Source organism: Aegilops tauschii, chromosome 7, assembly GCF_002575655.3.
Source record: "Aegilops tauschii subsp. strangulata cultivar AL8/78 chromosome 7, Aet v6.0, whole genome shotgun sequence".
Lineage (NCBI taxonomy): Eukaryota > Viridiplantae > Streptophyta > Magnoliopsida > Poales > Poaceae > Aegilops > Aegilops tauschii.
Window position 1 is genome coordinate 386,761,562 of NC_053041.3, and position 15,734 is coordinate 386,777,295.

Here is a 15,734-nt window from a genome sequence, read left to right on the forward strand (position 1 = left end):
TTACGCTGGATGAATGTAGCAATGCAAGCGAGATGGCCTTGGCTAGCAAGGACAGACGTGACGAGGCCATGGAATGATTTCAATATCAAAGTCCCGGAGGAGTCAAAGATGCTTTGTCAGGCGGCCGTGAGAAGTGTTGCCAACTGTGGCCACACGATGTTCTTTTGGGAGGACCGGTGGCTAGAAGGAAGGAGAATGCAGGAAATTGCACCGCTAATCTACGGCTTGGTTCCACCATGCATTAGAGCCTCCCGACTAGTTGGCCCGGTTGTGGAGAATGGAAGTTGGGCGATGGATGTTGGCCCGGACATAGGACCGGAAGCGCTGTAGGAGTTTGTCTAACTATGGCAAGCGGTTACAGCTTGGGAGCCCATGGAGGATGTGCCAGATGAGATATCTTGGTCGTGGGAAGCCAGTGGCCAGTTCTCGGTGAAATCAGCGTCTGCGGCTGGCTTTTGGGGTAGAGAGGTCATTGCAACGGCGGACCTGACATGGAAATCACGTGCGCCCTCATGGTGCAGATTGTTTACTTGGCTGGCCCTAAGGGATAGGTGTTGGACGTCTGATCGACTTGCGCGGAGAGGGCTGCTACCAGGACGTGTGCCCGTTTTGTGACAAGGAGGAGGAAACTATCAATCATATATTGCTGACATGTGTTTTTGCTAGGACTGCTTGGTCGAAGATTTGCGAGGCTTTGGGCAAGCCGGATTGACCCCATCTCAACAAGACACACTCGCGGAGTGGGCAGTCGACAAACGAGGACCGAATGGCATGAGTACAAAAGATCTACGTACCATCGTTGCGCTAACATGTTGGGAGTTGTGGAAGCATAGAAATGCCATTGTTTTTGACGGAGCGCGGCCTTCAGTTGAGTCTTTGCTAGGTAGAGTGAGGCAAGAGGGTCTATTGTGGATGTCTGCTGGACTAATTAAAGGAAATGTAGCTCCCTTCTTTAGTAGGGTAGAGAGGTGGGAGGCTAGTGAGGAGTAATATGTACTAAGTACCTTGTAACCATGGTGGAGGCTTTCTTTGCCTTTCTTCTTTAATATATGATATGCACACTCGTGCATATTCGAGAAAAAAAATGTTGAGACCAATATAATTGATACCGTAACACCGCAGGAGTACATAAGGGACACTTTCCAGAATGTTTCAGACTCCAAAACGTTTTTCCAATGTTAAATTTTCTCCATTTTGGAATAGTTAAAAAATTAGGAAAATGAAAAGTAGTCCGAAAGAGACACGAGGCCACCACAAGGGTGGAGGGCGCGCCCCCCGACCTTGTGACCACCTCGTGTGCCCTCTGGACTCCGTTTTCTTGCAGAATACTTCTCATGGTCAGTAAAAATTCATTATATAATCTCCCGAAGGTTTTGACCACCGTACCACGACAATATCTCCTGTTTTTGTTTCGACCTATTTTCTGCCAGAGTTTTCAAGGCCAGGCATCATGTCGCCTCCCTCCTCCAACAACAAGGGCGACGATGCTTGGCTAATGAAGATAGAGATGAAGAGAGAAGAACTTGGGGAGATAAACAAGGGTGATAAGATCAAGAAGGCCGCGGGAGATCAAGTTCTGGCAGCAGAAAAAGAAGACATCCTCCAACCTTACTATAATCATCTTACTCCTACTGAAATTGAAGCTTTCAAGATGATTGAGATAGTTCGGGTGTAGAACAAGTATCTAACTCAAGAAAATATTCTGTTGCAAGAGCATATCACTGCACTCAAGGGCATTATTCGTAAATTGGAGCACCTCCTGCATTCGATGTTGGAAGACAAGCCTGCTTCATCAACAACTCCATCATCACCACCTCCGAACAAAGAGATCTAAATACATGGGTATAGGCACTCCCCTTGGCAAGTGCCAAGCTTGGGAGAATGACCCGGTATCGTATCACCATCACATCTTTATCTTTATCGTTTTCCCTAGTTCGATCCTTTTGGTTATATCTTGATCTAGTAGAATAAGGTTTTTAGCATGATCTAGTTTTGAGTTTTGCTTTATGTTCCCTCTATGTAATCGAGTCCGTGAGATATATAATAAAGAGTAGTTTTGAGTAAAGGGCTTTGCTTTCTTGCTATGATCTTGAGGGAATTAAATAAAAGAAAGAATAAAAAGAAATAAAAAGATCATATATTGATCTTATGGAGAGTAATGACTTCACATATAAAGAGTATGATGAATAAAAGTTGTTGAGAGTTGACAAACTTAGTTTTGGTCATTGTTGCAATTAATAGGAAGTAATAAAGAAAGAGAGGATTCACATGTAAATATACTATCTTGGACATCTTTTATAATTGTGAGCACTCATTAAAATATCACATGCTAAAAGGTTGATGTTGGACAAGGAAGGCAACATAATAGGTTATGTTTGCTTATATCCGAATAGAAGTTATATTATCATGGATCATCCAACATGTTGAGCTTGCCTTTCCCTCTCATGCTAGCCAAATTCTTTGCACCAAGTAGATATACTACTTGTGCTTCCAAACTTCCCTAAACCCAGTTTTGCCATGAGAGTCCACCATACCTACCTATGGATTGAGTAAGATCCTTCAAGTAAGTTGTCATCGGTGCAAGCAATAAAAATTACTCTTTAAATATGCATGATTTATTAGTGTGAAGAAAATAAACTTTATACGAACTTGTGATATGGAAGAAATAAAATCGACGGGCTGCATAATAAAGGTCTTTATCACAAGTGGCAATATAAAGTGACGTTCTTTTGCATTAAGATTTTGTGCATCCAACCATAAAAGCGCATGACAACCTCTGCTTCCTTCTGCGAAGGGCCTATAATTTACTTTTATCTTCTATGCAAGAGTCATGGTGATCATCACCTTTCCCTTTTACACTTTTTCCTTTGGAAAGCCCTATGTGTTGGAGAGATCCGGATATTTATATCCAATCGGATGTAGGTTTTCATAAAGTATTATTGTTGACATTACCCTTGAGGTAAAAGGTTGGGAGGCGAAACTATAAGCCCCTATCTTTCTCGGTATCCGATTGAAACTTTGTACCCATTGAGTGTTAGCAATTGTGAAAGATCATATGATAGTTGAGTACATGGACTTGCTGAAAAGCTCTTATATTGAATCTTTCCGATGTTATGATAAATTGCAATTGCTTCAATGACTAAGATCATAGTTTGTTAGTTTTCAATGAAGTTTATGATTCATACTTCGCCTTGTGAATGAATTGTTACTTTATCACAAGAAATTATATGGCATTATATGTTGTTGTTCTAAAGATGATCATGATGCCCTCATGCCCGTATTTTATTTTGTCGACACCTCTATCTCTAAACATGTGGACACATTTATCAATATCGGCTTTCGCTTGAGGACAAGCGAGGTCTAAGCTTGGGGGAGTTGATACGTCCATTTTGCATCATGCTTTTATGACAATATTTATTGCATTATGGGATGTTATTACACATTATATCACAATTGTTATGGCTATTCTCTCTTATTTTACAAGGTTTACATGAAGAGGGAGAATGCCGGCAGCTGGAATTCTGGACTGGAAAAGGAGCAAATATTAGAGACCTATTCTGCACAACTCCAAAAGTCCTGAAACTTCACGGAGCTTATTTTTGGAGCTTTCGGGATGAAGCGCCGCCATCTCGAGGCGGAACCTGGGCAGGACAAATCTAGGGCTCTGGCGGAGCTGTTCTGCCGGGGAAACATCCCTCCGGGAGAGGGAAATCATCGCCATCGTCATCACCATCGATCCTTTCATCGAGGGAGGGTCAATATCCATCAACATCTTCACTATCACCATCTCCTCTCAAAGCCTAGTTCATCTCTTATATTCGGTCTTGGTCCCAAAACCTCAGATTGGTACCTGTGGGTTGCTAGTAGTGTTGATTACTCCTTGTAGTTGATGCTAGTTGGTTTATTCGGTGGAAGATCATATGTTCAGATCCTTAATGATAATTAATACTCCTCTGGTTACAATTATGAATATACTTTGTGAGTAGTTACTTTTGTTCCTGAGGACATGGGAGAAGTCTTGTTATAAGTAATCATGTGAATTTAGTATTCGTTCGATATTTTGATGAGATGTATGTTGTATTTCCTCTAGTCGTGTTATGTGAACGTCGACTACATGAAACTTCACCATTATTTGGGCCTAGGGGAAGGCACTGGGAAGTAATAAGTAGATGATGGGTTGCTAGAGTGATAGAAGCTAAAACCCTAGTTTATGCGTTGCTTCGTAAGGGGCTGATTTGGATCCATATGTTTCATGCTTTGGTTAGGTTTACCTTAATTCTTCTTTCGTAGTTGCGGATGCTTGCGGGAGGGGTTAATCATAAGTGGGAGGCTTGTCCAAGGAAGGGCAGCACCCAAGCACCGGTCCACCCACATATCAAGTTATCAAAGTAACAAACGCGAATCATATGAGCATGATGAAAACTAACTTGACAATAATTCCCATGTGTCCTCGGGAGCACTTTGCTTCATATAAGAGTTCGTCCAGGCTTGTCCTTTGCTATTAAAAGGATTGGGCCACCTTGCTGCACCTTAGTTACTTTATTTACTTGTTACCCGTTATGAATTATCTTATCACGAAACTATCTGTTACCGATAATTTCAGTGCTTGCAGAGAATACCTTGCTGAAAACCACTTGTCATTTCCTTCCACTCCTCATTGGGTTCGACACTCTTACTTATCGAAAGGACTATGGTAGATCCCCAATACTTGTGGGTCATCAATGAACAAGGTCTTCAGGAGATAACAAGAGTCGTCGTGTGAATCATATGTTTGCCTCAGTTCAACATGCATCACAATACTTATGACAAGCAGTTCTGATCAACATGCACGAAGGCATGACATGGCGGATCATTGTTTTAACCTAGCCTATTACAAGGCTATCATGAGCCCACAAGTTTGCAGCAAAGTGTTTTCTGAAAGGGCACTCTTATACCCTGGCATGAGAGCCGCCGGGGTCGTCATTGATTTCCTTCGTGGCGAGTTGACGACTCCGGGTCATCCCGCGCCGGCTCTTCTTGGTCGATCATCTGAAGATCAGCCATTGTCCAGTCGATGCCGGTTAAAGCTTGGAAAGTGGCTTCATCATTGAGAATGATAGAATGATCGATGTCAGGAGCAAAGATGTGCTTACGACGAGGAGGAATGAGATTGACCACGTCATGGGCTGGCGGCTGAATCTTCTGATTATTGCTATCATAAGCCACTGTGTATTTATTCAAGTTTAACTCCTTCACCAGCTTACAGGCCACATGCCGCATCTCCCAGACGCAGTGATTGAAGTCCTTCTCTTCAAAGGGTGACTGGTCATCCTTGAATTCAGGACTCCCGGTGGCTATCTCCTCCGGGTTAAGCTTCGACTACCAGGCTTTGTCCCGGCCAAGTGCGACGATGGCTCCGGCTCCGGCAGTTGATTGTCTTTGCTTGTCAATCTGGCTTGGGAAAGTTGACAGGTGATCCAGTACATCCTTGATTTGACTTGGCGGCTTTCTGTTTTCCCCCAAAGCCACAAGACTGCGGTGAGTACCACTGTATAGCTGTTCAGTTAAAGAGTAGATGGCCTTCAGCTTCAATAACATGTATTGGCCAAGGCTGGCACTCCTGGCGCCTGAGATAAGAGTCGCCGGCGGGTTAGAATTGTATACACATAAGAGATGTCCGGCGGGTTAAAGAATTGAATTGACATGTTATACTTACCGAAGATGGCGGCTGTCATTTGAATAATGTGTTGTTTTAAGCCGGATAACTCTTCAGTCACTGGCTTAAGTGCGGCTTCATCATCTTCGGCCCTTTGCGCCAGTGCAGCCTTGTCAGTTTCCCAGCCGGCTCTCTCAGCGTTGAAATCTGCTTTTAACTTTTCAGTTGCTTCTAATGAGGCCTTCAGCTCATACATGGCCATTGATGTTTCTGACTGCTGCAATTTTATATTTTTCCTCAAATCTCCCACTTGCGATTCCTTCATGCTCAATTCTGCCTGGAATACAATGATAAAGGGATGGTTACAAAGCAAGGATTAACTATTGGTGATGCTATTCCATTAAAGTCCCAAGCACACTACAAGTACTCTACTTGGCACTTGGGGGCTAATGAGAGTCAATTCACTTTCTATTGAGACCCGGCGTATCTTATCAGATTAAGCCGGCCCTTGGGGGCTACATGTTGGGGTTTCTTAAGTAATTGTAAGTCCCGCCTCAATCTATCCGTTTAAGCCGGCCCTTGGGGGCTACATATTTGGATCTTAGGAGTAATTGTGAGTATGCATCATTTTGTTGCTATGAAATTATTGAAGTTGCACAAGTTTCTTTCAAGCTTAGTATTTGAAGACCCGGCTCATCTTTATAAGATAAGCCGGCCCTGAGAGGCTATGGTTTGGAAATTTTCATAAAAGTCTCAAGCATAGTCAATATTTTCCTTATACTTAAGACTTGGTGGCTACATAAGTACATATGGGAAGGGATTAGTATCATACCTCATATCGCTCCTTCATGAGATTCACTAAGCCGGCTTCTAAGTCACGGCTAGTGTGAAGGCGGCTTAGATACCCTGCGTGGATGTCGCTTGCGCTGAAGGCAGCATAGCTTTCCAAACCCAGCTTGGTCTTGCCTTTATCCAAAGAATGAGATTCTTCTTTGGTGCCATGTTTGGCTAATACAGTGGGAGCCCCTGGTGCAGAGTAAGCCATCCCGGTGATGGTCACATCATCGGAGTCCTTCTCAGGAGGGATCTCTTTAGCTGGCTTCTGAGGAGTTGGCGGCTTAGGGTTAGGCGGCTCATGGCTGGCCGTTGGGTTAAGTTCTGCGTCCACTTGCTCAAAGATAGTGGCATCGACTGTTGGTGGCGGGTCATCCATGGGATCTTTTGGGTCTTGAGTGTGGGCCTCAGAGATGTCGGCATGCTCTTTCTCCGGCTCAGAGGATTTAGGATCTTCCGAAGACCCACCAAGTTTTTGTTTCTTACCGGCCTTTGCCACACCTCTGCAATAAAGTACAAGGTGTATGAGTATATCATCATAAATTGCTGATAAATAATTGAAATACTTACCCTTGGGTGATTTTCAAGGCTGGCATTTGAGTCCCAGAAGAATCGCCAGATGATGGAGGCATCTTCTCATAATTTGAGTTGGAAGGAGTAAGAGGTTGACGTATTTGGCCGGCTAATGGATAAAGAAAATCTAAGTTATGAGGCACCTCATGAGGACGTTTGCGAGGAGTCGGCGTGTAGGTAAGCCGGAGATCAGATCTTGAGAGCCGCCGCTTTGAGTCGAGCGTCTTGGCTCATGTTGTTGTTTCTTCAAAAGAAAGTTGGGATCCAAGTGAGCAAGAGGATGAGAAAATTTCACCTTCCGGACGACCCACCTAGTTCTCTTTCTTGGCAAAGTTTCTGAGTCAGAGGAGACAGAGATTACCTCTGCGGCGTCGGCTTGACTGGTTTTGGCACCATCCTGAGAAGAGTCAGCATCAATAAGTTGCATAAAAAGACGACCAAGGGAGTCAAGTTCTACCTCCAAGTCATCTAGCTTGAGAAGATCCTCTCCTGATGATTTCTTACGGCGACCTGGGCCACGGGCGTTGGTCTTAAGCTTTTTGACTTGGGGGGGGGGGCTTGAACCTTCTTTTGCTAGAATGGAGAGTCCGCCTATATTTCAAATGAGCAACAGTCAATTGAAGCAAGATGAAAAGTATTAGTATTGATGGCAATATGATGAAGGTTTATGGAAAACACTTACAGGTGGAGGTGCGTTGAGTACGCAGAAAGGGTTCACCCCTACTTTACAGCAGTTTTCCATAGTCTCCCCAAGTAATGATTTAACCATAGCAGTGGCTTCCTCATCAGTCAAGGGGGTTTGCTTATAGCGTTGAGGGTCCTTGGTGTCACCTGCGTACTCACACATTAAGCCGCTGCGCCGGCTTAATGGCAAGATTCTCCATGAAACCCTGTAGTGGACCAGGTCTACTCTAGACAAGCCATTAGCCACCAGAGCTATTATCTTTGAAAATATGGCAGAATATTTGGCTCGTTCTGAAGCGGAGATGTGATCTGGACGCACGTGAGTGGGGCTGAGTCGAAAGGGGCGATAACCCGGCAGGGGATTTTCACTGTCCGGGGAGGTGTCTTGGCAATAGAACCATGTATAGTTCCAATCTTTGGGGTGACTGGGTAGTACAACTGCAGGAAAAATAATATATCGTTGCCTCTGAATGGAGCCGAGCTCGAGACTAGGCCCATCGGACATCTCAATTTGGCAGTTCAGATAAAAATACTCTCTAAATAGATCAACTTCAGGCTCTTGTTGAAGATACACTTCACAGAAGACTTGAAAGTTGCAGATGTTGGAAACAGAGTTGGGGCCAATGTCTTGAGGGTGAAGATTGTAAAAGTGGAGAACATCCTAGAAGAATTTTGACCCGGGTGGTGAGAAGCCACGGAGGAGGTGATCCGCAAAGATGATGACTTCACCTTCTTTAGGCTCAGGTCTAGTTTCAGCACCTCGAACTCACCAGTGGATGGTATCCTTCGATGGCAAGACGCCCATATCCACATACTCTTGGAGAGACAGTTCAGAAACTTGGGAGGCAACGCAATCGCACGAAGTGGGAGTCTTGGTCATGATTGGCGGTTTAAAAGATTGCGGCCTGGAGGCAAAAATATGGCGGATTAAAATCAAGATTTATGGATAAGCCGGCAGCAGGTTGGCGGGTTATCAGGTTATTCTTTGAGCTACCTAAATTGTGTTGGCAAAGCGGCCATTTATAGAGCTGATCTTGATGAAAATATTTTGGTAGAATTTCACCAAGTATTGGGCAAACAAGTTTCACGGATCGTGCCTATAATTTTGGATCTACGGCAGTTCAAAAAATATAAGGAAATTGCTAAACCTAAAACATGGCCATGGACGAACTAGTATGTTGCGGATTGAATCTTAGGAGAAAAGAATGAATCTGTGATTGGAAACAGATGCCAAAGCTATCACCGCATGACTTCAGTATCGCTTTTGGATCAAACTAAGCAGCATGGTGGATGAACTACAAATAAGCAAGATGAACACTGACGAATGCCGACGAACTAAGGTAACCTAATGAGGATTGTAAGAAAGGAGAGATGGGTACCTGGTGATGCTGATGGACGTCGGAGGGGCGCTGCGATTTCTGATCAAAGTCAGGTCTATGCAGCGGCCAGGATGAAGGCGGGGGTAAAAAATGAAAAGGGACCCCGTCCCTATTTATAAGGAAATGGTAAAATGGCATGCGCAAAAATCGAGGAGGCACCATGATTATCTTAGCAGTGCGGGCGCCTCGATTCTCGGATAACCAACTAATATAAAAGATCCGCTGTGATGTCACATGGTTTTTGAAAATTTAATACGCATGATGTCATGGCGGGTTGTAATAATTCCGCTTGCATGACATCATGGTGGGTTATAGTGGTTTATTCAAGATAAAGCCTTGGAAGATAATTCACCAACTGAAAATAGTGAAGATTGATATGAACAAGTTCAAATCAATCTAGGGCCTAATGTTGGGGATATAACCCCGAGGTGTGACCCGCCCAGGAGGGGCTGGGTTACACCGTTGGCGATTTAATATGAAGAAGGCCCGGGAAGACGACGACTTAAGAGGCGGGATAGTGACGGCCCAAGACCCGGAAGTATGAGCCGCCCGATGATGACTTGTCTGATAAGGCAAGATGATTTAGAAACCGGGCTGGTCATGTTGTGTGATCTAGCTCGGACTCTTGTAAGCCGCCAGGCCTCGACCTGTGTATACAAAGGCGAGATCCGGCGGCGGCTTAACTCAGAAAACAATTGATCGATAGCTAGGTCAAGCGTAGTCGCTCCCTTGTAATCGAAACTCAAGCAATACAATTAGAAGCAGGAAGTAGGCTTTTACCTCGAAGTGAGGGGCCGAACCTGGGTAAACTCTTGTGTCCTTTGTCCCGTTTGTAACATCCCAAAATTCTAAATTTTGGGATGTTAATTATTTAAATAGGATTAATTAGACTTGCTTGTGTTGCTTGTTGTTAGTAAATTTTGGCTAGGAATTTAAACTTTTGGAGTTTAATGAATATTCAAATGAGAGGGAATAAAATGACTTCCTGAATATTCCTTTTGATCTTATTTTGAACTTTGAGAATATTCAAATTGTTTCAACTTGGAGGTGAGAGAGGATCACATGACTTCCTCAAAAAAAAGATGAACAATTGAATATTCTCTCATTTGGATTTTGAGTATTTAAAACAACTCTAACTCAAATTAAAACATAGGAGAAAAGGTAATATGACTCCTTCAATATAAAAGAGTTGGAAATGCTTTAAATATTATTTGCATTTTTCTTCGGAGTTAAAAAATATTTCGTGGAACATTATGTAAGTGTCAAGTAAAGGTTTATAAAAATATATATTATGTCTATTGTATATTAATTTTTCCCTCTGAAAGGAAATGCTCACTATTTTCTATATTAGTGTATACCCTTTTGTGAGTGTTCTGGTATTTTGTAGAAAATGTTTTGGATCATTTTTCGAGCCAAAATCGTTTCTATAAATAAAACAGAATAGGAAATACCTATACCTATTCCTAAACCTAACCCGCAGCCCATCTGCCTATCCCTTGCCCGCGCGCGAGCAGCGTGCAGCGCAGCTAGCCCAACAGCAACCGCAGCAGCTGGCCCAACAGGCCGAAGCCAGCGCAACCCAGTCCGCAGCCGTGCACGCGCACGCACGCGTCAGTGTGACGTCAGCATCGCCTCACCTATCTGCCTCTCTACTTCTCCTCTCTCTATGATGCGCGGACCCCACTCATCTTCTCCTACCTCTAGCCAGTCTCCTGCTCGCGTACACAACCCGTGCGCCTGATCTCCCTGATCCCTCCCTGATCTGGTCAATCTCGAACCGCCACGAGACCTCCTCAACCACCTCTTCCGATTCCCGCACCAAGCACTCGGTTTCCCGTTCGAGATCGAGCACATAGACCTCACAGAAACTCCGCCGACCGAGCTTCCTTCCATGGCCAAACTCCGGCAACTGTAAGCCATTCCCCTGCCTCTGTGGTCATCCGAGGGATCTCCTTGATGCGCCGCCTCTCCCTGACCATCTCCCCCTTAGCAGATGCTCAGATTCGAGCACCCAAGGTCGCCCGATCTCACCGGAGCGCCAGCCATCATCGTTTCACTTCTCCGCAGGACCAGGATGCCCCAGAGCAGTCCGACGACGTGTGAGATCGCACCCTGCCACGCCTAATCTCCTTGTGCACTTCCCTAAGTCACAGAACCACCGGAGACGCCATTCACCGCCGCCATCTTCCCCTGCTTCCGGTGAGCACGCACGCGCAACCACCCCCCCCCCCTTCGGCCAATCCTAGAGCGACACGTGGCCACATCTACAGTAGCCGCAACAGCTCAAACTCTGTTTTTGACAGATTTTCAATCCAATTTCGTTTAGCTATATCTGGTGATCCGTATATCCAAATCGAGTGATTCTTTTTCCTGCATGATCAAAATCACCTCTACTATCCTGTAGAGTAAATATTTCAATTGTTCAAGCTTTTCAAATTTGAGCGAGTCGAATTTGAATTCAAATCTTCATATGGTGATATTTTGCAGACCGTAGCACATTTTCAATCGATTCCTTTTTGCCCGTGAAACACTAGTACCAATACTTGCTGATCGCATCCTGTATACCTAATATTCATATAATTTTTTACCTGTTTTTAATTTAAATTCAATTCAAACTTCATTCACTATAATTTGAGTTGTAGTGCTCCTACTCAATTCTTTCTTTTTTCAAATGAACACCTATGTCATATACCTTCTGTTCAACGACATGTTTGTTGTTTTCCATATACTTCTGAGCCTATTCCATATTGTCTCAAATATAATCCTAATATAAATCCTTCCATATCAATTGACTCTTTTGAGTTCATTCCTTCACCTGTCACCTTATATTACCGTTAGACCCTATGTTATACTTTAAACCTATATTATATATATGTTAAGCCTATATATATATATATATTGATGTTTCCCAACCTTGCCATAATTGTTTTGTTGTTCTTTGGTTCTTATCCATGGCATGGTTATTGATTTGGATTTTTTTCATTAACGATAGATTGCCCGGAGCGTGACGAGTAGAAATATCAGGATTGTGAGTGCGAAGAACTTCATCAAATGTACCAGGCAAGTTACACCTTGATCATACCCCAACCTATTGTTTTTCTATGCATGTAGTTATATATTTATATCACATCACTATATTGTGCATGTGTTGGAAGATCATGGTAGTATGTTATTGCTACTAAGTTTCAACATAGTATGGCCTTATTGTAGACCGTGGTAGTGTATTCTTGCTACGCTATGTAGACGGGGAATGGTTCATGTATTCATCGAGTTTATGTGAGGACTATATATAATATAACTTGAGTAAAAACATAATATATAATTCACTTCTGGACGGACAGGGTTGCATCATGGTTTATTGTTCCTTTTCTAAGGACATGGACTATGGCTAAGTGCGCCCGAATGGTATTGCTGGGTGGTTTCAAGAACATCATGGTGTATACCCTCTGAATGTAAGTGGGTGCCGTCCAGGCTCAAAAAGATCAGACAGACTTAGTGACTAGTAGCTTCCATGTACAACCACTGGCTAATATGGGCTCTGGCTTACTTGATCAGTTGTGGGGACCTTACCCGGATGTGCCAGAAGATGTAGTTATGATAGTTGGGATGGGCCTCCTGTGGGACTAGGTGACTTCTTCTGAAAGACTTTGTCTCAATCTTCGGGTTGAGTCCAGTGGGTAAAGTGTACAGATGATACGTCTCCAACGTATCTATAATTTTTGATTGTTCCATGCTATATTATATTCTGCTTTGGATGTTTAATGGGCTTTATTATACACTTTTATATTATTTTTGGGACTAACCTATTAACTGGAGGCCCAACCCGAATTGCTGTTTTTTTGCCTATTTCAGTGTTTCGAAGGAAAAAGATATCAAACGGAGTCCAAACGGAATGAAACCTTCGGGAACGTGATTTTCGGAACAAACGTGATCCAGAGGACTTGAAGTCTACGTAAAGCAATCAACGAGGAGAGCACGAGGCAGGGGGCGCGCCTACCCCCCCCCCCCCAAGCGTGCCCTCCACCCTCATGGGGCCCACATTGCTCCACTGATGTACTTCTTCCTCCTATATATACCCATACACCCTGGAAACATCATATACGGAGCAAAAACCATATTTCCACCGCCGCAACCTTCTGTACACGTGAGATCCCATCTTGGGGCCTTTTCCGGCGCTCCGCCGGAGGGGGCATTGATCACGGAGGGCTTCTACATCAACACCATAGCCTCTCCGATGATGTGTGAGTAGTTTACCTCAGACCTTCGGGTCCATAGTTATTAGCTAGATGGCTTCTTCTCTCTCTTTGGATCTCAATACAAAGTTCTCCTCGATCTTCTTGGAGATCTATTCGATGTAATCTTCTTTTGCGGTGTGTTTGTCGAGATCCGATGAATTGTGGGTTTATGATCAAGATTATTTATGAACAATATTTGAATCTCCTCTGAATTCTTTTATGTATGATTGGTTTCTCTTCGAATTATCAGTTTGGTTTGGCCTACTAGATTGATCTTTCTTGCAATGGGAGAAGTGCTTAGCTTTGGGTTCAATCTTGTGGTGCTCGATCCCAGTGACAGTAGGGGAAACGACATGTATTGTATTGTTGCCATCGAGGATAAAAAGATGGGGTTTATATCATATTGCATGAGTTTATCCCTCTACATCATGTCATCTTACTTAAAGCATTACTCTGTTCTTATGAACTTAATACTCTAGATGCATGCTGGATAGCGGTTGATGTGTGGAGTAATAGTAGTAGATGCAGAATCGTTTCGGTCTACTTGTCGCGGACGTGATGCCTATATACATGATCATGCCTAGATATTCTCATAACTATGCTCAATTATATCAATTGCTCGACAGTAATTCGTTTACCCACCGTAATACTTATGCTCTTGAGAGAAGCCACTAGTGAAACCTATGGCCCCCGGGTCTATTCTCCATCATATTAATCTTCCAACACTTAGCTATTTTTATTGCCGTTTATTTTACTTTACATCTTTATCATAAAAATATCAAAAATATTTTCTTATCATATCTATTAGATCTCACTCTCGTAAGTGACCGTGAAGGGATTGACAACCCCTTTATCGCATTGCTTGCGAGGTTCTTATTTGTTTGTGTAGGTGCGTGGGACTTGAGCATGATCTCCTACTGGATTGATACCTTGGTTCTCAAAAACTGAGGGAAATACTTACGCTACTTTACTACATCACCCTTTCCTCTTCAAGGGAAAACCAACGCAGTGCTCAAGAGGTAGCAAGAAGGATTTCTGGCGCCGTTGTCTGGGAGGCCTACAGCAAGTCAAGTCAAGATTTGACTCCCGATAACGAGCCATTTCTGGCGCCGTTGCCGGCGAGATCAACGCAAAAGTCAACATACCAAGTACCCATCACAAACTCTTATCCCTCGCATTACATTATTTGTCATTTGCCTCTCGTTTTCCTATCCCCCACTTCACCTTGCCGTTTTATTCGCCCTCCTTCCGTTCGATCTTGTGTTACCATGTGCCTTCTTTTTGCTTGCATCTTCGCTTGCTAAAAGTTTATGGATCCTCATCCCGCTGCTAATCTCTTCAAGAGATCCAATTATGATGAACCTATTGCTAGTGAGTTGAGTGCACTAGATTATCTTTATGAGGCTTTGCTTGAAATTCGTGAATCTGAAAATTATGATGAAGTGCTTTATAAAGTGATTCACGATAGATCTTCGAATAAAAAGCATGATTGCTATGATGTTACTATAAATTCTATGGATGTAAATTGTGCTAATAATATGCAAAACCCTAAGCTTGGGGATGCTAATTTTGCTATGTCTACTACTTGTTGCAATGATCATGATTGGGGTGATTCTTCTTATGATCTTGAAAATTTATTTAAGCCCCATGATGAATATGAGATTGATAATAGTGTTTGCAATAATATTGAAAGTGGGTTTGGAAGAGTGTCAACTTTAGATCACACATATTTGGAGAATGTTCAATCTTATGGTATTTTTGATAAAAGTGGGTTTGGAGAGGTCATGACTTTAGTTAATGTTAATCCCACTATTTCGGAAGAGTGTCAACTTCGCATGCATGTGGATCGTGTTGAGAATATGTTATGTGATAGCTATTTTATCGAATTTTAAAATGATCCCACATGTAATTATTATGAGAGAGGTAAATATGGTTGTAGAAATTTGCATCTTACTAAATTACCTCTCTTCATGTTGAGATTGCTACCGTCTCTTTCTTCTTCCTTGCATATGGTAGTTTTTGCTTTCCTTGATAATTTGTTTGCTTATAAAATGCCTATGCATAGGAAGTATGTTAGACTTAGATGTGTTTGTCACATGCTATATGATGCTCCTTTTGTGCTTCAATTCTTGTCTTTCTTGTGAGCATCATTAAAATTATCAATGCCTAGCTAGGGGCGTTAAACGATAGCGCTTGTTGGGAGGCAACCCAATTTTATTTTAGTTTTTTGCTTTTTGCTTCTGTTTAGTAATAAATATTTGATCTAGCCTCTGGTTATATTTGTTTTTATGTTTTAATTAGTGTTTGTGCCAAGTTAAACCTATAGGATCTTCTTGGATGATAGTTATTTGATCTTGCTGAAAATTCCAGAAACTTTCTGTTCACGAAAACAAT

At 42.9% G+C, this 15,734-nt stretch overlaps 1 long non-coding RNA gene across 1 annotated transcript; it reads left to right on the forward strand.

Moving 5' to 3' along the window:
- The first annotated feature begins 10,799 nt into the window (after nucleotides 1–10,799).
- On the forward strand, nucleotides 10,800–13,552 carry LOC141026598 (uncharacterized). The gene is made up of 3 exons (XR_012188973.1): nucleotides 10,800–11,304; nucleotides 12,098–12,165; nucleotides 12,958–13,552. It is a non-coding gene; the product is annotated as an uncharacterized lncRNA (long non-coding RNA).
- The last annotated feature ends 2,182 nt before the right edge of the window (nucleotides 13,553–15,734 follow it).